This window comes from Epinephelus fuscoguttatus, linkage group LG9 (genome assembly GCF_011397635.1).
Source record: "Epinephelus fuscoguttatus linkage group LG9, E.fuscoguttatus.final_Chr_v1".
Taxonomy (NCBI): Eukaryota; Metazoa; Chordata; class Actinopteri; order Perciformes; family Serranidae; genus Epinephelus; species Epinephelus fuscoguttatus.
Window position 1 is genome coordinate 12,122,632 of NC_064760.1, and position 26,010 is coordinate 12,148,641.

At 40.3% G+C, this 26,010-nt stretch overlaps 1 protein-coding gene across 3 annotated transcripts in view; it reads left to right on the forward strand.

Annotated features, from left to right (window-relative positions):
- lingo2 (leucine rich repeat and Ig domain containing 2) overlaps window positions 1-26,010 on the forward strand; it is a 322,344-nt gene that overhangs the window by 48,646 nt on the left and 247,688 nt on the right. For all 3 annotated transcript variants that reach the window (XM_049585119.1, XM_049585121.1, XM_049585122.1), the window contains one exon: window positions 12,359-12,431. The gene's annotated coding sequence lies outside the window, so the exon portion shown is untranslated. The remainder of the gene's footprint in view (window positions 1-12,358; window positions 12,432-26,010) is intronic.

Sequence of the window (26,010 nt, forward strand, 5' to 3'; positions counted from 1 at the left end):
TAGTTTTTTATTTGAGATAAAGTCCAACACATCTCATTAAAGTGAAGGATCTTCGCAAAAGCAAGTGGGAAATATGATCATTTACAGTGTTTGTCACAGCGTATGATGATTCTGATTAGACTTTATGCTTGGATGACTGTGTGCAGATCTGTTGTGTATTAATGTTGCAATGGCAGTACTACTGTTTCAACACAGCCTCTTCTCAGGCATTAGCTTGGATAATGCATAAGCTCGATAATCATCATCTGCAGTACATCCAGTCATGGACTATAAGAAACTGGCATTAAATGCAGACATTACAGTATTTTCGAGTTCTTGCTTCAGCTGGTGGCACATGAGTGGTTATATCTATTATTCTCTGTACATAATGAGCTCCAACACCCCCTCTTCAACTGGTACTTATGGCAATTCTGTTCTTTTTTTTCTTTGAGTTGTAATCCAGGAAAACAGTAACATTTACATTTTAAAGTTGAAGTTAAAGTAGCTTGTATGTGGGGAAATTTTCACCATGAGCCATTAACATTCTATATTGAGATCCCAACCAGTTCCCCCTCTGTGTGTGTGGGTACCTTTAACTTTTTTACAGCCTTTTGTACCATAGGAAATTGATTCTTCTTCTTCTTCTTCTTTTTTTTTTTAAATTGATTACACATACAAACATATAGTACGATGCTAGCTGTTCCATATTGGGATTTGTTAGAATAATGTAATCTCATAAGACGTAACATAAACAACACCCTTTTTTAGTCCACAGTAATGAGTTGTTTTATTTGTGCTCCTGATTTCCTCAGATAAAATATTGATTCAGATCTGAGTGCAATGCCCCCAAATCACTTTTGACGTACTCGGTGTGCTGAGTTCTACACTGGTAGTCCTACTTTTAAACTGTGGATCAGTTGCAGCTTGTTTTAACAGGCTGTTTGGCTGTGTCTGCCCAACAGGGCTTCGTGGCAGACAAATGAAGTGAAGAAGTCCCCTTTTTGTCCTCTCTAACCTACTCTGCGATCACTCATTGCACACAACTGTTGTCATTAACCTATTGATTATGTCAGATGACGTTGTAATTATAAAATAACTATTTGATTTCCGCTGTAGCTCAGCAGCTTCGATGACATTTGAGGCACAATTAAATCAGAGATTATTTCTCTCTCATTTGGTTTTCTGAAAACAGAAACAGAAAAATATTTAATATACAAGAATACATTGCGTATTCAGCTGAGGAAAAACACAGTATAGGTGACTACAGAGAGGGCACAAGGCGAGAGGGGCAGTACGGACATTTAACAGGCTGACAGCTGTCCACATAGCTTTCTCCAGACTGGACTTTTCTGTTAGAAGAGCCAGGGGGGTCTTTCAAATCTTTCTGATCCTGGATTTATGGATTTATGTTTCAGAGAAAGAGAATGGATGTGGGTCCTTACAGATACTTATTAATGGTTAAACGTAATCTCTTCACAGAGTGCATCATTTTTAACTCCCTACAGCAGCTTCCACCTTCACTGTGCATCTTAATACACTGGAAAAAAAAAATATAAACGCAACACTTTTGTTTTTGCTGCCATTTTTCATGAGCTGAACTCAAAGATCTAAAACATTTTCTGTATACACAAAAGACCATTTTTCTCAAATATTGTTCATAAATCTGTGTTTGTGAGCACTTCTGCTTTGCCGAGATAATCCATCCCACCTCACACGTTTGGCATATCAAGATGCTGATTAGACAGCATGATTATTGCATAGGTGTACCTTAGGCTGGCCACAATAAAAGGCCACTCTGAAATGTGCAGTTTTGCTTTATTGGGGGGGGGGGGGTCTGGGGAGGGTCAGAAAACCAGTCAGTATCTGGTGTGACCATCATTTGCCTCTCGCAGTGCAACACATCTCCTTCGCATAGAGTTGATCAGGTTGTTGATTGTGGCCTGTGGTATGTTGGTCCACTCCTCTTTAATGGCTGTGCGAAGTTGCTGGATATTGGCAGGAACTGGAACACGCCGTCGTATACGCCGATCCAGAGTATCCCAAACATGCTCAATGGGTGAGATGTCCGGTGAGTATGCTGGCCATGCAAGAACTGGAATGTTTTCAGCTTCCAGGAATTGTGTACAGATCCTTGCAACATGGAGCCGTGCATTATCATGTTGCAACATGAGGTGATGGTCGAGGAGATGAATGGCACAACAATGGGCCTCAGGATCTCGTCACGGTATCTCTGTGCATACAAAATGCCATCAATAAAATGCACCTGTGTTCGTTGTCCATAACATACGCCTGCCCATACCATAACCCCACCGCCACCATAGGCCACTCGATCCACAACGTTGACATCAGCAAACCGCTCATCCACACGACGCCACACACACTGTCTACCATCTGCCCTGAACAGTGAAAACCGGAATTCATCCGTGAAGAGAGCACCTCTCCAATGTGCCAGACGCCATCAAATGTGAGCATTTGCCCACTCAAGTCGGTTACGATGACCAACTGCAGTCAGGTCGAGACCCCGATGAGGACGACGAGCATGCAGATGAGCTTCCCTGGGACGGTTTCTGACAGTTTGTGCAGAAATTCTTTGGTTATGCAAACGATTGTTGCAGCAGCTGTCCGGGTGACTGGTCTCAGACGATCTTGGAGGTGAACATGCTGGATGTGGAGGTCCTGAGCTGGTGTGGTTACACATGGTCTGTGGTTGTGAGGCCGGTTGGATGTACTGCCAAATTGTCTGAAACACCTTTGGAGACGGTTTATGGTAGAGAAATGAACATTCAATTCATGGGCAACAGCTCTGGTGGACATTCCTGCAGTCAGCATGCCAAATGCACACTCCCTCAAAACTTGCGACATCTGTGACATTGTGCTGTGTGATAAAACTGAACATTTTAGAATGGCCTTTTATTGTGGCCAGCCTAAGGCACACCTGTGCAATAATCATGTTGTCTAATCAGCATCTTGATATGCCACACCTGTGAGGTGGGATGGATTATCTCGGCAAAGGAGAAGTGCTCACTAACACAGATTCGGACAGATTTGTGAACAATATTTGAGGGAAATGGTCTTTTGTGTGTATAGAAAATGTTTTAGATCTTTGAGTTCAGCTCATGAAAAATGGGAGCAAAAACAAGTGTTACGTTTATATTTTTGTTCAGTGTAGAAACTACATCAAAATCTAGAATGTCATATTGAGTAAGCCTCTGGTATGATTCAAATTCAGCATCCCTTTTTGTGCAAATGAGTGACTTTAATTGAAACATGCATACTGAGGCTGTTTACAGTTTAAAGTGTTGGAATGATCAGTTTAATAATGCAGCATATGATCTTAAGTCCATGAGTGATCTGAGCACACAAACTTCATGGTCTGTTATTCCAAAGTTATCAAACTATTACCAAGACATTTACAGCTTTTTACAGTACTTTGAATTGCCTTTTGCTGAAATGTGCTATATAAATAAACTTGTGTTACATCATGTGTTACCCATGCACAACACTGTGTGCTTAAAACCCTGTTCTACTGCATGCAAAAGCAGGGCACGCCATGACAGCGTGTGCTCCACAGTGTCTTCCTCTCTTTACCTATTTTCTGTCATTGATTAAAGAGTGGGCTCTTTGTCATACCTGCCTGGAAACAGTTCCCTCATAGTATCATGCCTGGATATGCAACTCTGAAATTATAAATTAGAATATACTTATCAGGCTATAACATGATCTAATGTAAATCAACTTTGTATTTATTATTTGGAATCTGTGGCGGGGGCCATTAAAACTATAAATATATGGTAATTAATACAATTAAACTCTGCAGTTCTGCCCCTGCTGTGCATATTTTGAAAGCACTTACAGTCCAATCAATAAACAAATCTAGATTCAAAATATCAGTCCTTATGTTGTCCAACAGTCCCTTCGTCATTAAGAAATAGAAAATGGTGTTTTTGAGAAGCACGCAAGTTCACTTACCTCGAAATCATGGTGTCTGTTAAAAGATTGAAATAACTAAAGAAGGTGCCCACGCTGTGCATAAAGTGTGCTGCACTAGAGGTCTCAGGCCTTAGCAGGGAAACACGCTGACACGGAAGTTGCTTCTGTGTAAAGTTCAGAAAATGATCTTCTGTGTCTAACTATCTAATTTATCCTGTCACACAACTGTTGTCATTACCTTTATTTATGTTATTTATGCTTTTTTTTTTTTCCTTTTGGACGAAGTCAGGATTATAACATTTGCAGCATTGCAGCAGGAAGCTGTCGGCTCTATAATGAAGTGAGTTGGAGTATTTTACACAAAATGGGATTACCTACTCAGTCATCTTACTTACCTTGTTATAAATAAAATGCTTAAAATGTGTTATGCTTCTTTCAGTTTTCAACATCAGTCCACAGTTGACAATCTAAGTGAGGGGGTGGGCTTTCAGGAGGCTACCTCTGAGTGAGGGACCATTATGGAACAATGGGATTCGTTGTTATACTTCGATGGGTTGGGCACTACTGCATTTCCACAAGAAAACTAGTTAGATCTACAAAAAACAAAAGAGTCAGCAGGCTGCTTTTATGTGTTTTTAGGTTGTTTATATACTGCTGACTGAGTCATAATCACATTTTAATTTTGTGATCATGAAGTCATCAGATAAAATAAACAACAAAGGCAAATGACAACAGCTGTACTGTGTAGTGGCAGACAGTTCTCAGAGAATTTATCAGTAGCCCTTTTTACACAGAGACAGAGCTGTAGGACCTCTTCAAAGTTCCCTCTTTACACTGCCTTTGCGTTTTCACACAGAACTAAACAATGGCTGCATCATGCTGTCCCAGTGTGTGATTTTAGACAGCATGCTGGTATTCCTGTAGCAGAGGAGGCAGGACAGCAGTGACTTGTAACACAACAGTGTTGGCCTCTAGTCTGACACATAACATACGTTTTAGGCAGTGCTTTCTAAACAATACCAGTGGCATAACATAACAGTCAATTACCATCCTGGTTATATTGGGGTTGATCTCGTCCTCTGCTTGAAGGGTAAGGAGCTCCCTGACCTCATTGTTTTCCCAATTTGCTGACTTTTTCTGTCACTGTTCTTCTTCATTGAGTTAGCTGCTAACAGCTGTCAGCTGCTTTTTAAATCTCTTGGTGGTGGGTCGCACACGTAACACATTGTCAAAACATGACACCCATTTAATCCATGGTCCTGTGTAGTCACCTGTCCCTTTTACACAGATGAATTTGGCCCTGTACTACCGTAATCATAGCTTTGTATAAAGAATGGTGAGGAAACTCTCGCCTTGAACAGGCAATGTAAAAGGTGCTCGTGACCATATGTCGTGTGTGTCATGGGACCTCTTGATCACATATTAGAAAAAAGCTGGATCTCCATTGTGAAAATATTGAAGGTATTGGATAAAGTGAGGTCATTCCTTAAACCATCCCCCAGCCCTTCCCTAAAGACAGCAATTAACATTTCCAAGACAAAAGACAGATAAAAGACCAAAGGTGTGAATGCAGGTCTCCTTTCCTCTGACAGTGCTGACACACTTTCCCTGTGAGTGAACAATGTTGAAAATTTCAATCACTTTTGCATCAGATTTTGGGACGCTGAATACAGCCTGTAGTTAGGACATTTAAGTTGGTCATCCCTGTTTGGACTGAGCATTGAACTAAGCAGCTGATCACAGTCTAGAGTAACCATGCACCACTCAGTGTAATGCAACAGCACAGTAGATATGACACATGCTATGTGCTGTAAGAGCTACCACTGTACCTGGGAATCACCATTTTCCTTCAGAAGTGTGCAATTCACCCCAACACTGTGTATCTGTGGCATTTAAAAACCTTGACTGAATTCTGTGTTCTCTTTGTGTTCTAAAGCCTTTGTACTGTGGCCTACATACTGATTCTTGAGATTTAAAGCCTCCTAAAAGTATGCTGCAGATGTCCCAGTGGGGAATGTGACACTGTTTACAGGACTGCTCCAGATATTTTATTGAACAACTATTATCTCAATCAGGGTTATCATCCATTTAAACAAATTAAATATAACTTTTTTTTGGTGCAAGATGAAATTATGAGGCCAACCGTGATTGCATACTGTTTTAATGTGAACGTCAGTTCTAAAAAATTCAGGCATTTGTCTGATCTTGGGGTAGCAGAGTCTAGATTTCTGAACATGAAGAAGTTGTTGCCAAAGTTTGCAACATGCAAGCCACGTCATTAAGACACACAGCTCGCAGCTACTTGATTGATAATTCATGGAACACCAACTTGTACTCAGTTGTTTATAAGAGAAGTTCCTGTCTCAAAAGAGATGTCTTGTAATTGGATACAAGTGGAAGTACATAAATCTGAATGTAAAAAATAAATGGTCACAAATCAGTCATTATACAGTATTGATAAATTTGTTCCGGCATGTTTGGGTTTTCTTCTTTGTAGCTCTGTGAGAAAGCTGTTCATGTTTGCAAAATAATTGAATCATTTAAGAAGAGAGACACAAAGCATTGGTTCCATTTTTAGGTTGGACATCCACACAGTTTTCTACCTCGAGGTGCACGATGTAGTATTTCATTATTTCAGCTCCTTACATGTTCATAATGAAACTGTCAGTACTTCTCTTTGAAATTAGTCTTAACTATATCTCCATCTCTTCATTGTCTTGGTAAACTGAGGCCGAGACAAACCGGGCCTTTGATGTCTCTGCCTGCAAGGCTCTGGCATTGTAATGAAACTGTATTGCATTGTCTCAGCACCAAATGTTTGGCATGACGGAACACAATACTAATTCTAACCGAGGCATGCCTGCTTCCGCCGGTTTCAAAGCTGCTGGTGCTTTTCTTTTCCTAAGAGAGTTGCAGGCGCTCCCTCACTGAGCCAAACAGCTTTCAGGCCCATCAATTATTTAGCGCCTGTTGCCTTCAGGGAACTCCTGAGAAATTATGATGATGAATGCAATCAGGAGACAGTAGATATATATTTATAAATCTATATTTTTTTCATAGTAGTTTCTTAATATGTTTTGATGAGGAGGTGGAAGGCAAAGATTGATTGAAATGCTGTGAAAATCCAAATGTTTTGCAGAACTCCCTATCCATATCGGCACAAAAACATGCATAATCACAAAAAGCACTTTGGTAGTTAAGGGAGGCCTTTGAAAGGATTACAAAAGGCACTCTGTTTATAGTGGGTAAATACCCATGTGATGTTGAAATGTTTCCCCTATTCTCCCTGTCTGCACCGAGTCCTTTATTATGAATAAGCATGAATGTTTTAAGACTGATAACTAGTTCAACATGCAACCAAACAAGAACATTGTTTTTGTCTCTCATTGAAATTTTATAAGAGGACTAAAGGATGAGTCTTTAATGGACTATATGGATTATATTGAAACACTAAATAACCTTTAGAGTACAGTTTAAGACATTCCTTCCGGGGTATGACTGCAGTATACAATATGGGAATTTGCCTTGTGTTTACTACACAATAAAAGAGAGGCATCAATGAAATAGTAACATGCGGGTCAGGAGTGCGTATGCCATCACACCCTTAGTAGTCTCGCTCAAGGGAAAGAAGATGATAGCATAATGTGTGATAAGTTAGCCTCAAACCCCAACAGTTTACAGGGTGTAGTCAAAAGTGAGGTTGTGATTTATTCATAGAGAAAGAATAAATATAACATCAATGCTTTAATGTAGAATGATGCTGAAATAGTTTGGACCAACATTTGTGGCAGGCTCCATCAGAATCAGTCGGATGTTACAAAGGCTCATTTCAAGATAAACATGGATTTGTGTCATCTTGATTTTTGGTCATTTCGGAACTCATTTGATTATAAATTAAGAGTCTTGGCTCTCACAATTTAAAAACCGTGTCACCAAATTTAGATGATAAACACAATTTTGAAGCTTGTAAAGGCATGATGGCAAGCTAGCAGCAAACTCTTGGCAATCACACTCTGGTTTTACTCAGCACCACTCTCTCTACCCCCCTCTGTTTTTCTGATATTATGAAGGGTCATAGTAACAAGGTGGGGTCTGGGACAGAAAGTTAGCATTACACATAAAAATACAATGTTAAATGTTTGAATTTTTGTCTATGGACACATCGTAAACTCAGTTGAATTCTCCACGATCTCATTGCGTATTTCAGTTTACAGGAATTAGAGCACCAAATGATACTTCATTCAGATTTTACAGGATTCTATTTCTCGTTAATTTATATTCCTTTAGTCTGTAAGCGTCCATCGATCAAAGAAATCAAAATGGCTTTTCATAAAAATGTATTCAAGTTGTGAATACTGTCGTGAAGTCCATTGCTCACTGTCTGCTAACTTTGACTGCAGTTCTTTCAACATAAACAATATTTTCTCATCTTCCTGCACAGTGTATCTTTCAGACTACAAAATAGAAGTGTCCTGAAGCTTTTCTGTTTTTTTTTTTTTTTTTTTTTTTTACCCTAGGAGAGCTCCCGGAGTACAGCATGTGCTCCCAGTTTGGAATAGGCTCTGTCATGTATTTTTGCAGCCACCGTACTACAAACTTTGAAGGCCTTATTCTCAAATATCACTGCTTGGTGACAGTCATTATGTAACGTGACGTATCTTGCTTAACATTTGTTGTACAAAAACAGTACTGATATCTTTGGAAAGCTAAGAATCATATGTTTCTAACATTGTAGCAAACTCAAAATATATTTTTTTTATTAATAGAACAAATCACATATAGTCTTTGCTGTCCACCAGTTTATAGTATTTGAGGCCCTGTTGGACATCCTGGAGGGGGGAGCAAAACATACAGCATCATTTACCATGTTATCAGTAACACTATAAAAAAGACATTTCTAAAAATAGATAGCAGTTGCAAGTGGGAGGGATGTAATGCCCTCTGACGTGCAGCGGAAGGTGCGATTTAGCAGAATTATGGCAGCGTATTTGGTTGCCAAAAGAAATGGAAATATGCCAGTGTAGCACTACGTTAGGTTCAGCATAAATTCAGCTTGTGTGTACAGACAGGCATTTGGCAAATGTGCACAGGAGGTTAAATTTTTTATGCAAGACCTGTATTTTAGGCTCTTTTATGTGTTATTGTGAGACAATGTGTAAAGCCAAGCTTTTGTTAAGACCATTTGTTCTTAGCAGCCAATGGGAAAGAAAGACTTTTAAAGTCAGTAGCACTGATACTTCCTGATGTTCTGGGTAAAATCAATCAATCAATCAATCAATCAATCAATCAATCAATCAATCAAATTTATAAAGCCCAATATCACAAATCACAATTTGCCTCACAGGGCTTTACAGCATACGACATCCCTCTGTCCTTAGGACATAACACTGAAGTAATTCTCTAAGCAAGATCAGTTCATACATGACCCCAACAGGGAAGTCACCTGAGGTAACCCAGACAAAGGCAGAGAAGTATTAACTAGTAGCCCCCATGGGTGCCAGTTGTCATGTCAATTGACAGCCTGCACTTATATGAAAGCCAACATATCCTGATACTCACAAAGAATAGACCCTGTCGCAATGCAGTAAGGGCAAAGGTGAAGATCTCAAATTGACCAATGTATTGACAATGAAATAATGGCTACAGAAACTGTGTGTATGTGTGTGTTTGTGTGTGTAGGTATACAGGCACATATGGCCAATTGTGAGCCCAGTGGTAATTTAGCACTTCTCAGCAGGTTGTCTTTAGGGAGCAGCTAGTATAGGCAGTAGGTTGCTCGGTGCAAGTGTGTCTGTGTTTGCCTGTTTGTGTTTCTCTGGCGTGTTTGTGTGTGTTTGGCAGCGTTTCATTTCATAGTGAGTGTTCTGCTGACCTTGGCATACTCAAGATTCAATCCCAGTGGGGTCTCATCCCCCTCTTCTCGTTCTCGTTCTCCCCCTCCTTTCACCCTTTACTCCACCCAAATCCCCTCCCAGGACAGTGCTATTGTTCTCCCTTTGAGAAGCCAAAATGATCCAGCAGATCCAGACAAAAAAAAGGCACCAGCGTGTTTTTCTTCCACCTGAATAATTCGTCACAAGGCTGTGATTAAAACAGACAGGATAGTGGTTAGAGTGTAAAGACTTCAGCCAACAGTAAGCCTGAATGCAATCATTAAGACGGCTTCATGTTAAAAACTCTCATGGCTGTTTGACTTTTCCTGTCATCCTCATTTCTGCTGGCTCATACCTTTCTGGGTAAACCATGCCAGAGATCTCATTATTTCAAAACATTGCTGTCAGAAAGGCAGAGATGCAGTGAATGGCAGATTGAGGTTTTTCTGTAGTTGGTATTTTCCTCTTCAGTTAAAACACAGTCTCACCAAATATGATAGACATAGTGAAACATATAAAAGTTAAGAATTTGAATGTTAAGTATTTGGAAATGAGCGCACAAACCAAGAGCTGTATTATTGTTAGATTTATAAAATGTTTTCCCCAACAAAAGGTAAACATTCCACAGTGAGCATAAATTGTGTTAACACTGAAAATGATGGAGGGAGGTTTTGAATGCTGCCGCACAGAGACATATTTCCAGTGTTTAAAGTGCTTCAGGTTGACAGTAGTAGAAGCCACCCAGTGCTGCTGCTAGTCCTCCTATGGGGAAAACAACTGGCAAAGCAATTCAATTGAAATGACAACAAGCACTTTCTGTGTTGTTTGTAAAATGCCTGACAGTCTGAGCACATGTTTACACTGAATCTGTACAAAATATCCACAAGACTTGCTTCTTTCATAAAGTGGATTGATGATGTAATTTCAGACAGACTGGGCACTGGGAATTACATCATTATATGACGAGATCTCTTTTTGGCAAATCCAGTGAATCAAATACCTGACAAATACAGAGATTTTAAAGGTATTACACCCTGTATTAACGTTACAACAAAATATTTCCATACATACAAGTCTTAGTTGTCTCATCATGTCACTCTACTTTAAGCCACTTTCATTTACTGGTTTCCTGTTCTAAAAAATCACGATAAAACTGGATACAGTGATGAGGAAATCAACTCACCAGTCTATAAACTCTCCTCATGGAGACTTCTGGTAGCTCGCCAGGTTCAGATTTTCAGATGTAAAGATCAAGGAAAAGATGGAGAAGTTGAGCACAGCCAAACTACCATCTTTTTAACCATTATACAGACATTGGAAAAGAAACTGTTAGACCTCCATGCCACATCAGTTTCCAGTGGGATATCAATAACTATAATATCCTTTGATTCACTGAAACGCCATTCAACAAGTGACAGGTTTTCTATACGTGGATCTGACAAAGTTATCCTTGTGTGACAATGGGAATTTGAGGTGCTGTTGTGTTCTTGCTTGCCCTGCGCCACCAGGCAAATGAGCACTCTTGATCACATTTACATGCTGTTCAGAGGCAGTTGCAGACAGCATTGCCTGCATTTGGAATGAGCAACCATGTGGCCAACTTGTTGAGGTCAAGATATGGAAACAAACTACGACCCATCTGCCCAGTGATGCCAGGGTTGGAGCCAGTCAGAGTCTTGAACACTATCCAGGGCACCACCGTTGCCGTCACTGAGTCTGTGGTGGATTTAATTTGTAATAAATAGAAGCAGCTGTACCCAAAACTGCAGTGAAATCATTCCATAACCAGAAACCACGGATTACCAGACCCACCGGGGGTGCAGTAAACACGCACTGCGGCCTGTCTGGAAACATGGACAGTTCTAAAACAACAGCCTTTAATGTAACAAAAGGCATAGAAGGACTAAATTACAATGTACAAATTCAAGGAGCTGACAGGACTACATGTATGATTCCATGTAACAAATAAATGATTGATTGATAAATATATCTCTGATTTTTGCTATTTGAAGCTACAGTATCTTTCTGGGATCTGTACACCAGCCCGTTAACTATTGAATCATGGAATCCTGCAGGATGCTTTCTCTTATTAAAGCAATAAAATCAAAATCAAATTTAGATAGCCTATGTTTTATTGTACTGTGTTAATAATGTTATCTGTCCCTTAAGTGAAGAGTAAGTAAATAAAGTTTATTTAATAGAGCACCTTTCAAAGAGCAACATCACTGAAGTGCTTCACAGGAATAACATTTTTAAAAATAACCATAACCATAAAAACAGTAAAAAAGGAACAAACAATGAAACACAAGCAACAACAGACCTTAAAAACACAGAGTATGGGTATATAATAACAAACAAGGAAGCACAAATTGGAGTTATATAAATCCATGGATTTGCATCTATGTTTCAGGCATCCAGTTGATGCTCTTATCCAATGTGACATAGAACACAATGAGTGGATGACACAAGCTTCCTGCATGCTGACATTTCAGATTTCAGATGTGTCTGTCATGTGGAATAACATAAGTCATTCATGTTGCGTGTCCTTACAGAAGTCTTCTCTTTTTGTGTTTCAGACTGAATCTGTGTAGGCACCTATCCGCTCTCCTGGCACAAGGCAGACATGTTCTTTACCTCTGTTCCAGTATGGTAAGCTAATCTTTTATGTCTTCATTAGCATGAATAAATATGTACCTCGGGGAAAAACAGCAGGGCTTCATGCATGACTTATCATAGATTTTGGTAGCCACGTGTTGGCTATAATATTCTTAGTGGTATGAACAGATGCAGGTCGGTCAGTCCCAGACACGACCTGCTTAAAAGAAAAGGTTCTGGAAAAGGAAGTGCAGGGGAATGGATGTGTAAACCAAGATGATGACCTGACTCTTTTTGGTGTCCTCTGGTTTATTTATACATATTTTGTAAGGAAGAGAGGCAGTGTGGACACTGTTGGAGCTGTGACATGATTGAAAGAGCTTCTGGCATCCTTGTGCTATGTCAGGTTCCCTCTTGAAGATGGTAGTTATATACAAACTCACCCGCGGGTGTATTGATAGCGGGGGAATCCGTGGGTGGCTTTTCAAAATAGGCCAGCAGAACACGCTGTTCTTTTCACATACAGCTTTTTTTGAATCTACTGACAGTTACAGCCGATTCAGAAATAACATCGCTTTTGACATCTCTTTGTCAACTCTGTATCATAAAAGGATCTAATAAATATTACTGTTGTGACTCTGATTTGCTGCTGCACTCCTAACAGAAAGGTTTTTAATCTAGGACAGTGATACACTATAAACTGCCACTCTGCAGCATTGGAATGGTAATTATGATCCTCCTAATATATGTACATATTTGCAGTATTAGGGTTGCACAAAATATTAATTCAGAATTGAAACTGCAGTGTGATGCACAATAGTCACATGCTACAAAATTGTGGCCACTTCATACAGAAGGAAAACTAGCACGTTTGTCATTTTCAATAACTAATGTTACTGGCCAAGCCTTCCCCTTCGAAGGTGCGGTGTGTAGGATTTAGGGGCACCTATTGGCAGATGATATATAATATTCATTTCAACTATGTTTTCATTAGTTCACAGTAACGTGAAAATAAGAATTGTTACATTTCTGCTACCTTAGAATGAGCTTTCATATCTACATATGGAGCGGGTCTTCTCACATGGAGTCTGCCATGTTTCTACAGTAGCCCAGAACAGACAGACCAAACACTGGCTTTAGATAGGGTCATTAATGTCTTCAGGTTTATGTTGTCGGCCCCCATAGTTCTCTGACATGCTTGGCAGAAGGGAGAAGTTTAAATTTCTGCAACCTCACTGTTCGATGCCACTAAATCCTACATACTGGACCTTCAAGACAGGTTAGTTATGTATACGACTTAGTCAGGCAGAATTATTATGGGGAGTGGGAGATGTGGTGTAGAAAAGTACAGTGCATGGGCTGGCAAGTGCAGCAGTCACAGTGACGTGTGACTGTAACGACTGTAAATAGATCTGTGTTTCATGTTGGCTGCACAGACGAAAAAAAGCATCTGTTTAATGCAATGTTATCACAACGTCTCCCAACCGTTCTTCACCACAGATTTACCAGACTGTAAAAGCTAGTTACCAGCTACGAGCCAGACTAAAGATCAGTGAGTTAGCTTAAAGAAACCAAAAGTTTGCCAACTATGGTTTGGAGCTGCAAGGCTTGAAAGGTAACATAAGTAATGTTTATCTACAAGACAAGTCTGTCTCATAAACAACTAAAGCAGCCACAACCTTAAAATGAGCGAGCATCATTACAATATTTATTGCAGAAGTATATGTATCATAATGTCTTTTTTTTTTTTATTATTATTTTTTTTTTTACCAATATTGTGGACCCCTAGACTTCTAAGTTGGGATTGCCTCTGTGACGCATTTTGTAGATGTTGCATTACATTGCTGCACACTGCAAGTCCTGATGAATTCTGTATTTATTGTTGTAAGAGCAGGCTTAAAATGGATGCTAAAAACACTTGCAGCCCTGGGGCTAAACATGGGCATACAAGGGTTGGTCAGGGTGATTGCAGCCCAGGGGCACAAATCCAGAATCATTAAAGCTGTTCCTCTTGTACCAATCCCTGTCATTGTGCTTAACATGATAAGAGCAGCTCACAGCTCCATGCCAAATACTGTACCCATTCAGCAGTCCCAAATTCTACTGGCGAGGTTAGAGGGGAGGACATGGCACAGTGGAACGGAAAGCAATGAAGCCTGATGTAGCCAATTATTGCAGAATCTCTTGTTAATTATCATTTTTTTTTCCTTTTTAAACAGTTTAAGTGGTAACTACATTGATACTGTTTTTTTTTATTAATAACATTAGCAGGTTGCTTTATTTTAATTGCCAATACAACAACTCAAAGACAGGGTGGATATGTTGCCTGAGGTTTATGGGGATTCAGTAAAAACATGATAGCTCTGGGGAGGGTGACGAAATGGAGACAGACGTTGCTGTTACTAGCCTGCAGTTACTGGTATTGTGATGACAGTAAAAATGATCTATACCAACTGTAGCTTTTCAGACAGCTTGTGAGTCTTTGAAGACGTATGAAATGCTGAGTGTGAAACACAGAATGGAGGTGCAAACAGTAATTCATCTTCCACCTTTAAAAGAAAATCACATTTGAAATATTATGGGTGTTGCTACTATCTTGGACATGGTCAGGTTAGATTGGTGAGAGGCAAAAGGAGGGAGTGGAAGTGGGTTTGATCTTGTTCAGTGAAAGATGATCGATGAAATGCACACCATGATACATCAAAGAATCCTAAATGTGAAAGGTCAACAATGTGGCAAATGCTAAAAACACCCCTTTCCATCATCAAGAGAAACTTTTATGTGCCATGTCTTTATAAATGAAAAGAGATGCATTTCAAGTAATTGCGCCTCCTGTGACAGCATCCTGGAGGATTTACTGGGGATGTGATGTTGCATTTATTAAGTTAGAGAACCAATCAGTGCAAAGTAAAAACAAAGTTTGCCGTACAGGCTCAAACATTAATCTGTCAATCGCTCAATAAAGTGTTACTTGATAACATAACAAATAAATAACTGGGCTCCTTGGATTTTATTTTTGTATTGACCTCAGGTTCATTTTCACAGATAGTGACTGAAGTATAATTACAGTGTATGTGATTTTTGCTCAGATAGTCACTTCAAGGCAAATAAAGTTCATTGCCAGCAAAGTTTGTTTTTGATGCCAAAGTGGATATGGATAAAAAATAAAATAAATGGGAGTTTGTGCATAAACAGATGAAATTGGGGCAAATAACTGTTTATTTGATGATCTAAGTGAAACCCTCCGGCATTTTAGGATTCTATTAAAAGATTTCTTGAGGCTTAGGTGACTCCGTTTGCCAAGATACTAATACCTTCTGAATTTTCTGTAGCGTACAACTCTGTGTTTAATTGACGGTACATTACTATATAACCAACACATGTCAAAACAAGTGGAGACTAGTTTATCACCAGATGCATGCATTAGCATCAGTACCTTTTATCTGGCGATACACACTTTAACTGAACAGTTTGTAAGATTTAGGGAGATTTAGTGATGTTGAGCTGTGAGGATTGCACATTACAACCAGCTGAAACTTGAAACCGAATTATCCACAGAGGTCTTTTCCTCTACAAAACAAAGGGACTTGGTCATTTAAACCAGTAAAATCACTGAATAAAGCAGTTTCACATGAAAAAAAATCTGTGTTTTTCCAACACAGCTCATCATGGAGGGGTTTCTACACTGAACAAAGATAGAAACGCGACACTTTTGTTTTTGCTCCCATTTTTCATGAGCTGAACTCAAAGATCTAAAACATTTTTTATACACACAAAAGACCATTTCCCTTAATATTGTTCACAAATCTGTCTAAATCTGTGTTAGTGAGCACTTCTCCTTTGCCAAGATAATCCATCCCACCTCACAGGTGTGGCATATCAAGATGCTGATTAGACAACATGATTATTGCACAGGTGTGCCTTAGGCTGGCCACAATAAAAGGCCATTCTAAAATGTTCAGTTTTATCACACAGCACAATGCCACAGATGTCGCAAGTTTTGAGGGAGTGTGCATTTGGCATGCTGACTGCAGGAATGTCCACCAGAGCTGTTGCCCGTGAATTGAATGTTCATTTCTTTACCATAAGGCGTCTCCAAAGGTGTTTCAGACAATTTGGCAGTACATCCAACTGGCCTCACAACCACAGACCATGTGTAACCACACCAGCCCAGGACCTCCACATCCAGCATGTTCACCTCCAAGATCGTCTGAGACCAGCCACCCGGACAGCTGCTGCAACAATCGGTTTGCATAACCAAAGAATTTCTGCACAAACTGTCAGAAACCGTCCCAGGGAAGCTCATCTGCATGCTCGTCGTCCTCATCGGGGTCTCGATCTGACTGCAGTTCATCATCGTAACCGACTTGAGTGGGCAAATGCTCACATTTGATGGCGTCTGGCACGTTGGAGAGGTGTTCTCTTCACGGATGAATCCTGGTTTTCACTGTTCAGGGCAGATGGCAGACAGTGTGTGTGGTGTCGTGTGGGTGAGCGGTTTGCTGATGTCAACATTGTGGATCGAGTGGCCCATGGTGGCGGTGGGGTTATGGTATGGGTAGGCGTATGTTATGGACAACGAACACAGGTGCATTTTATTGATGGCATTTTGTATGCACAGAGATACCGTGATGAGATCCTGAGGCCCATTGTTGTGCCATTCATGTCCTCGACCATCACCTCATGTTGCAGCATGATAATGCACGGCTCCATGTTGCAAGGATCTGTACACAATTCCTGGAAGCTGAAAACATTCCAGTTCTTGCATGGCCAGCATACTCACCGGACATCTCACCCATTGAGCATGTTTGGGATGCTCTGGATCGACGTATACGACAGCGTGTTCCAGTTCCTGCCAATATCCAGCAACTTCGCACAGCCATTAAAGAGGAGTGGACCAACATACCACAGGCCACAATCAACAACCTGATCAACTCTATGCGAAGGAGATGTGTTGCACTGCGTGAGGCAAATGGTGGTCTTACCAGATACTGACTGGTTTTCTGACCCCCCCAGACCCTCCCAATAAAGCAAAACTGCACATTTCAGAGTGGCCTTTTATTGTGGCCAGCCTAAGGCACACCTGTGCAATAATCATGCTGTCTAATCAGCATCTTGATATGCCACACCTGTGAGGTGGGATGGATTATCTCGGCAAAGGAGAAGTGCTCACTAACACAGATTCGGACAGATTTGTGAACAATATTTGAGGGAAATAGTCTTTTGTGTATACAGAAAATGTTTTAGATCTTTGAGTTCAGCTCATGAAAAATGGGAGCAAAAACAAAAGTGCTGCGTTTATATTTTTGTTCAGTGTAACTATGGTGACAGATGCAAAAACGTAAATTGCCCATTACAGAGCGAGTGTTTGGTTTGTCCGTTCTCGGCTACTGTAGAAACATGGCAGTGCAATATGGCAATCTCCATAGATGAGGATCCGCTCCCTACGTAGATATAAATGGCTCATTTTTATGTAACAAAAACACATGGTTTCTTATTTTCAGGTGATTCTACACTAAAGAAAACATACTTATTGTGTTGTATTTAATTTCCACCAATATATCATCGTAAATCATAGACACTGGCTCTAATAACCATCTCACTTTAAGAGCCAGTAAAGCTAGTTGACCTGTGAAAGTAAACCTAGATCTTCAGCTACCAAACATTTTAACCCCCCAGAAGAAGAATCAGTGTTTTAAAACTGAACTGTAATTAGTCTTATTCTAGCTGTCTCTGGATTGATACTGCTTACTAACTGGAACACAAGTAGCCAAAACCAGGGAGGTTGATTCATGGAATAAAGAAATTCAATATCATACCTATGCAGGCCCAGAGAAAATGATCTTTGAATCACTGTCTGCATCTCTAATTTGTCCAGTGATTCACATTGGTCCTGGTGTTGTGCCCACTTACAGCCATTTCTGCCAGTTGAAGTAACAGCCGACCAATCAGAGCTTTGTAGGATGATGGTCCTTTCAGACAGGGAGAGGTTGCTGCTGTGGCTGCCACCAAGGCTGCCGCCCAGCAACATTGGTGCTCTGTATTATGAGTCGGCAGCAGCAGGGCGCTACGCCGCCGCCGGCTACCTTGGATCCTGCCAGCCTGTGCACCACAGGCAGCTGCCACCCACCTACTGTGATCTCATCATGCAGCTAAGTAGAGTGGACTGTAGCTTAAAATAAAGGAAATGGTTAGCAGTATGACACGATTAATAAAGCAAGTTTTGCTAACTTGTATACAAACATTGTTTAATGTGGCAATACAGTAAATATAGTAAAATCAGTGTGATGTTTCTGTGGCTGAAGTTGGAGCATCATAAACTTTGAATGCAGCTCTAAATAGCTGTGCGTGGTCACAAGAGCGGCAGCCGCCTTTCCTCTCGTTGACTCTGCCGCTGACTTATTTCTTGTAAACAGTGTTAGTGTTTCTTTCCAGATTTATTGTTCATTGCTCATCTTCTGGACACAATTGATGAAGCACGTCTTTATCAAACAGAGGTGTGGTGTGAAATGTGGCGAAGTGCATTTGTTAGGGTTTTGTAGTTTTTATGGCAATTACTTGGATAAACCTTGAATTTATATGAACCTGACTTCAAAGCTGAGAGCCAAAAGCCCTGGAGTTAAGAGGTGCTTTTCTTAATTGTTAATCCTGTTTTATGGATTCGCTATGCTGAACACCTGCATTGTAGTGTTGGGGAAACAAATAGAATACACTGAGGTCAAACAAGTTTTATGAATTTTTAGTTGCTGTTAAGCACTTGTTGAAACAATACAATGAAATTCTGCAGAATATACAGCATGACATACTGCATTCTACATTGATGAAAACAAACCATATACAACACATCCATATGCTGTGACTAATTGTATATGAATACTAAGAAACAAGATGAAAAGAAACCTCAGATGTCGCCTTGTGTATGAACCAAACATTTTCATATAAATGGTCTGTTTGCTGCTTTCACTGAGGTAGCACAGTTCAACCAGCACTCAGCAATCAATATGTAACATAAAACTACAGAATTACATCAGTCTGCATAATATCAAATGGTCTCTCACAGTACTGACATAAAGCTCTGCTGTGTAGCTCATTGCTTTGACTTTTGAATCAACATGTTAACTGTTGGTTGAGCAGCAGCACTGTGAATGTGTTTACCATCCAGCAAAACTCACCGTTGCTTTCGTTCATATTATAATTCCAACCCATGTGATACCCAGCAGAGACACCACATTACCAGCAACATCTAAGGGTCCCCAACAATAATTGTAATAAAAAATATATCAAAAATCCAGCTGGTGGCTTCATATCACCTTCACATCATCCTACACATCTGATAACATGAACATGTATTTTTGAGTAGTCACTCTTTTGGGGACCATGACCCAGCAGTTTCTGTACTTATGCTTTTACAGTGGCTTCTGCCAGGGTCATTGTTTTGGTGCTTTAGCTCCCTCCCTAACTTAGTGTGTAATGGCGGATTGAAACCTAAATCCAGTTGTTGCTAAAGAGGATTATTATGCCTGCTGTGAACACGACTTTTCAAGAACACACTGAGAGAATTACCCCAGATTTTGTCCACTTGAACTTAAGAACGAACTGATTTTGGTGGTCAAAGGTCCCCATCACAGTGACCTCACATCTGTCACATTCTCTTAAATGCAATACCTCATGAATGCCTGGAGGGGATATCATTGCATCTAGTATTAACGTCCACCTGAACTGAAGGATGAGCTGATTAGAATTTGGTGGTCAAAGGTCACTGTGACCTCACATTTTTGGCCATAACTCAAGTATTCATACACCAATTATGACAAAATTTCACAATAATGTCAAATAGGATAAAATGCGATGACATTTTAAAACCAAAAAGGTCAAAGGTCAGCTTCATTGTGACATCCTAATTTTCTACAAAAACACTTTTCTGGCCATTATTCAACGCCATAAGGGGAGACATTTGGTCAGAAAACTGAATTGGGGACACTAATCTTAGGTGCCCACCTCAGAACTGTGCTGATTGCATAGCTCTCCTTTGCTGCAAGGTTGAAGATATGTGTGACGCGTCCATGTTTTAGAATTTATAACTTCTTAGTAACCATGATAATAAACAATGCTTCAAATATGGATGTTGCTGCTAAGATTTTGAAAAGACATGGATATAAACTGCAACTTGACTGGTTGGTGGAGGCATACAGCTGCATGGTAGTAATTCTAATTTTCTGACTACATGTAAAGTACATAATAGTGCATCATCCCAAGTTATAATAGTAATTCATAGTAGCTCCTGACATATCACGTAAAATGTTTGGTGGAGTCAGTGGCTTTTTATTTTAATAACTGCATGGTCCACGCTGGCAGGACAGTTCATCAGAGGGCACAGTGAGATGACTGCAGTGTTATTATTTACCATTAAAACACAGTTTTACTCATATATTCATCTTGTTCTCACCCTCAGTGGAAAAAGGGCAAAAGAAGTAGAGTTTTAAAGGTTGCTGGTGATTGGTTTCTCATCATCATCATCATCACACTTTACTAGTCATCATTAAATAATTTCATCCTTGCTCCTCAGAGCTTCTTCTGTAGACTTTAACTCCTGAGGATCTAGTGGTGGAATACAGTTAATCATTACAATTTGTGGTTCATATTTGTAACTCAGAAATTTAATGATTAGTTGACTTTAGTTTGTATTGTGTTGTTATCATTGTGGAGCCCACTGCCATATCAAGAATATGTACAAATATTGCTCATTTATTGCTTTACATACCTTTATTTTCTGTAGCTACCTGCATCGGCTGCAGGCTGTCTTGGTTTTCTGGTGTAAAGTCTGACTGAACAGTGCTGCATCACAGAGCATTTTGTACTAACTTATATGGCGTTTTACTTTGAAAGGGATTGCTGTGCTTCAGCACCACTACTGCTAGTTAGGGTATAGACAAGATAACAGATGGGAATCTGTCCTTGCCTGCCGACAGCTTTACTGCAGTTATTTAAGTGTGTTAAAGAGGTGCAGAATTCAGTTCCCTGATACAATTGAGTTAGTCTGTGTCGTGATTTTGTACCAATCACAATATTTAATGTGAAAGCAAAGAGAAGGGGCCATGACCTTACTATTCACAGTTATCCTCTCACAGTAAATAATGACTCGCTGAAGTGGTACATTTTAGATGCATTACACAAGTTGTCTACCTTTTCTCATGAAGATCGGATAAAAAATCGTCTTGGTATGGCTGATTAGGTCCAGTTTAAGTACTTTTTTCAAGAGGAGCCAAGATAATCAATACTGACATTAGTTTCTAAATGGATGGTGTGTGATTCACATCGCAAAATGATCGAAGACCCTTCGCCTTGCTTGGCCTGTCCCCGTCTAAAAAGTACTTGTTTTACATTTCCTACAGCATTTCTCTTAGGTGTCCTCGTTGCTCCATGATGCACGATGCAAGTTGTTTTTCTGTCTCTGGATTGGCACACTTGCCTTTGTGCACTGAATGAAGACCGAGATCTTACATTTTTCTTTGAGATCGGTTTAATGAAGCCCTGGGCACAAGCAAAAAGGCAGCAGCAAGATACAGGCAGGCCTGCCTGGTGTTGTAATCCTGTCTAAGAAAACTTTTTTATCAAAGTGAATTTACTTTGTCTGCATTGCAGTGAAGACAATACTAGAAAAGACTTCACAGGAACTTTCATTGTTCAGTTTCATCAACAGATCAAAGTCAGGATTAGGTTTCGGTACTTTGCAATATGCACTTTCTCACAGAAAGAACATTTGACGTTACCTTTTAACATATTTTAATGCATCTAAAATCTTGGAGTTCAACACTGGCGACAAATCTGTTTGATGCTACCTCCTGCATACCTGCTCACGCAAACTTACATGTCACATTAAAGTCTCTCTCTCACTCAACATATAGTCATCACTTTCCAGCTTCAGTCTCACCAGGGGCCCAGCAGCAGCCAGAGAGCATAAGTTGCCACATCAGAGGCTCTTCCAGAGAACTGGCAGTCAGCAGCATCATGCCATGGGCCGAGAGGGTGGCAGAGCTTGAAAGGATGTGGTAGACGGGATGCAGATCAACAGGAAACCTGGATAGGGTTAGACTTAACATGAACCACTGAGCTTTAAGAAGCAGATAAAGAAGATTGTGGCACGAGAGATGGAGACAGAGTGTGAGAGATAGTGAGAGGGGCCAGAGGAAATGGAGTTTTCAAAGGATGGTAAGCTCAGAAATATCCTTGATAGTATTCTCACCTTTAAAAAGTATATGAAATGCCTTTACTTCTAGCAGTGAAGATGAATATTTGCCGTCTTGATTTGATTTTGGGTTGATCTGTTTATCAGTTGTTTTGTGCGTCATCAGCCACCTGATAAGTGTTTGCCAAAATGGATTTAACACATGAAAGTGTAGCATGTTGAGAGCAAGTTGGAGCCATTGACAGTTGTTCTCAGCAGTAACTCAGAAGTGAATGTGCAAGAGAAGTGATTATCGATCTCATCGATCTGACACAGCGAAATTTACAGCTCACGCTTGCTGTTGTTTTCTCTCAGATGTTAGAGCTGCTTGTGCTACACTGTCTCTCTGTGCCTCTGACAGAGTGCAGCAGAACTGTCCTGCCTGTTGGGTTAGACGTCAAAGCGTAGATAGCAAGTAACGCATAAATTTGAGCTTAAGTGATAACGGAGTGGAGCCACATTGTGACAACACTGGGACGTTGTGACAACATAATCAATCATTGCAGTGAGTTGCAGCTGACACAGAGATGATGCATTCTTTGTTGAAACTTTTGAAATCACCCACGGAGACACATTTCAACTGTATGTCTGTTATCCCTGTATCACTCATCTGAGAAAATATAACATCTATTCATCAGATTGCGGCGGCGGACTAGCTCAACCTTTGCATCCTCGTGTTTTCATACTGCATCAGTTTTGGCTAGAATTGGAAATTGATAGATTGTAGGCCATTTGTCATGAGTAATCTGCAATACTTTTATCACTGACTCGTACAGCTATCTCCAAGTCCCCCCTCTGTCTTTCTAATGCCAGTTGATTTGTATTCCCGGTACATTTGTCATTTTTGTTGCTAAGGCAATAAGGGAGGTTTGACAGCCACGACCGAATGGCTGACATTTGATTGACAGTGCAATGTTCCAGCAGAGAGGCAGGGAAATTATCTGAATATTCAACATAAGGATTAATCCTTCTCCTCGTGTACTCCTGAATATCTTCAACTGTGGAAAGGGGAGGGGGAAGTGTTTAACATTTTGGAAGTTTGAGTTAATTGAAGTACATTGTTGAGGATCCATCAATGATGCTGACAGGCTGTGGAGTTTTATTCTGTGAACACTGGGCAAATTAAATACAGTTTTTCACAAACAATTGACTCAACCAGCAAAGAACTCAAAGGTTATATCCAGTCTTTATAGTAAGTATAGTATAGTAGCTCCTTTTTTAACACTGTAGTTGATGCTAATGTGAAACTGGATTAATTTAGATGGAAACTTTGATGATTTCTGATTGTTGGTAACAGTAATTGCAACTAAACTAAACACACTTCATTTAAAGTGAGTAGTTCACCTGTCATGCTTATTCCCTATCGCTACCCATTGGCTCGACATCCTGAGCACTTTGATGTTTTAACGAGAGAAAACGGTTCACTCATTGAACTCCACTGTATTGAGTAGCAACACCTTAAATAAGATGTAAAGGCATCTCAGTCAGCCGTCTAACTTCTTAGCTTCTGAGGCCATTGTTCTGTGTCTCATTTGCCAGCATATTGATGTCTTTAAGTGAGCTTCCCAATTGCCTGGAGGGAGTGGATCCTGTATAGATTGCTTTCAGGGCGTTGGGACACAGCCGACTGGTGTAGCTCAACAGTTGACCCATGGTCGTTCTTCCAAAAGGTGGTTGAGTGCAAGATTTTTTAGAGGAGAGGACAATATTGATGCTGGATTATATTGTTATTCAGAAAGCAAATAATCTTAGGGACAATTCACCCCCAAACCAAAAGTAGATATTTTTCCTCCTACCTGTAGTGTTATTTATTAATCTAGATTGTTTGGTGTGAGTTGCTGAGTGTAGAGATGTCTGCCTCATGTCCAAGATAATGGAACTAGATGGCAAAAAATGTATAAATTGAAAAACTAATCTGCAATGTCTCTTTCCAGCAATCATTATCTGGTTGCTGAATTAATCCACAGTCCTTTTTGTGAGCAGTTTCTTGTAGGAACTAATTTATCTCTCTTGAACCACACCCGGCAACCATATCCCCATGCAGAAGGAAGCATGCATCTACTGCTAGCTCCCTGAAGCTAGCTAATGTTACAGCTAAGCCTTAGCCTGGAAATCCAGACTCAAATCTAGAAAGATTTTGAGTCTGGCCCTCACCGATACACCCTTCCTACCCAAGGGGCGGCACTAACTGAGGCATATTAAATGCTGCCGCACGCAATTGGATAGCACGATGACCAATCAGAGCAAAAAACAAGGTGACGTATTCATTGCACAAAGCCCCATTTGTTTGCCGACCAGCGGGGCTTACTGATATATTATGCTTTTGCCGTATCCTGTCGGCAAAACGGCAAAAATGTTTCCTGCTTCTAGGGCAGTCTTCTGCTCCTCTCTCAAGGAAAAAGATAAGTGTAGTTGGCTTAGCGTTTCTTCCAAAGCTAAATTGAATGGACGCGGTCCTTCGGCAGCTACCATCTTGGCTGTTCACTTTGCAACTCCTACGGCGCAGCACTGTCTTCATCATGTTACGCCCGCCCACAGCCCGCCTCTGTCAGATAGACTGATCGGATTGGTCCGATGGCAATTCACCGGGCTCTGCTCATCGGGGCCAGATCCCCGTGTAGAGCAAATTTGAATTTGCTACGGGCGGGGCATCTGGATTTCCAGGTTATCTTAGCCTCTCATGTTTATATCTTGTGCTGTCACAAGGCACAAGCACAAGCTGTACCATATTGCTACAGGTGCAGTACAAAGAAATAATATTTGGATGAAACTGCTCACGTCTGTTGACTATCTTGATTTCCTGGAAAGAGACATTGGTGTTCATGTTTTTAAATGTATGTTGTATGGACGAGTCTAGTTCCATTATATTCAAGAGAAGTCCGAAATCTCAGCTGATATCTCCAACACTTGGCAACTGACACCAGAACAATCTAGCACTACAAGTAAGAGGAAACATTTTTGATTTGGAGGTGAACTGTCCTTTTAAAGAGACACTGATTTAGTTGTTTAATTTACTTTTATGCACCTTACAATCCATTTTACCAGCTGCAGGTAATGACCTTTAGGTGGTGATCTCTTTCACACAAAGGGGTCTGACTTAACTGCCGGGAAGGAAGATTATTTAACAATAGAAAAGTCACTAATGATACAGGGTAGTCTCAAAGAAGATCTTTGTCCTAACAGATGAAAGTGCTATTTCGAATAGAAGAAAAAAAGAATGGAAAGGGAATATTGGGTACCAGCGGAGAGATGGCTCACTATAAAGGAAAGTTAAAAAATGGAAACAAAAGAAAAATCAATACTGTTGCTCTGCAACAAGGCCATGCAGGGAAGTGAATTGGAAAGAGAGTGTGGATGGATAGGTGTAGAGAGTCACTGGAACTAGGAACAAATTGTGTGATGTTGGAC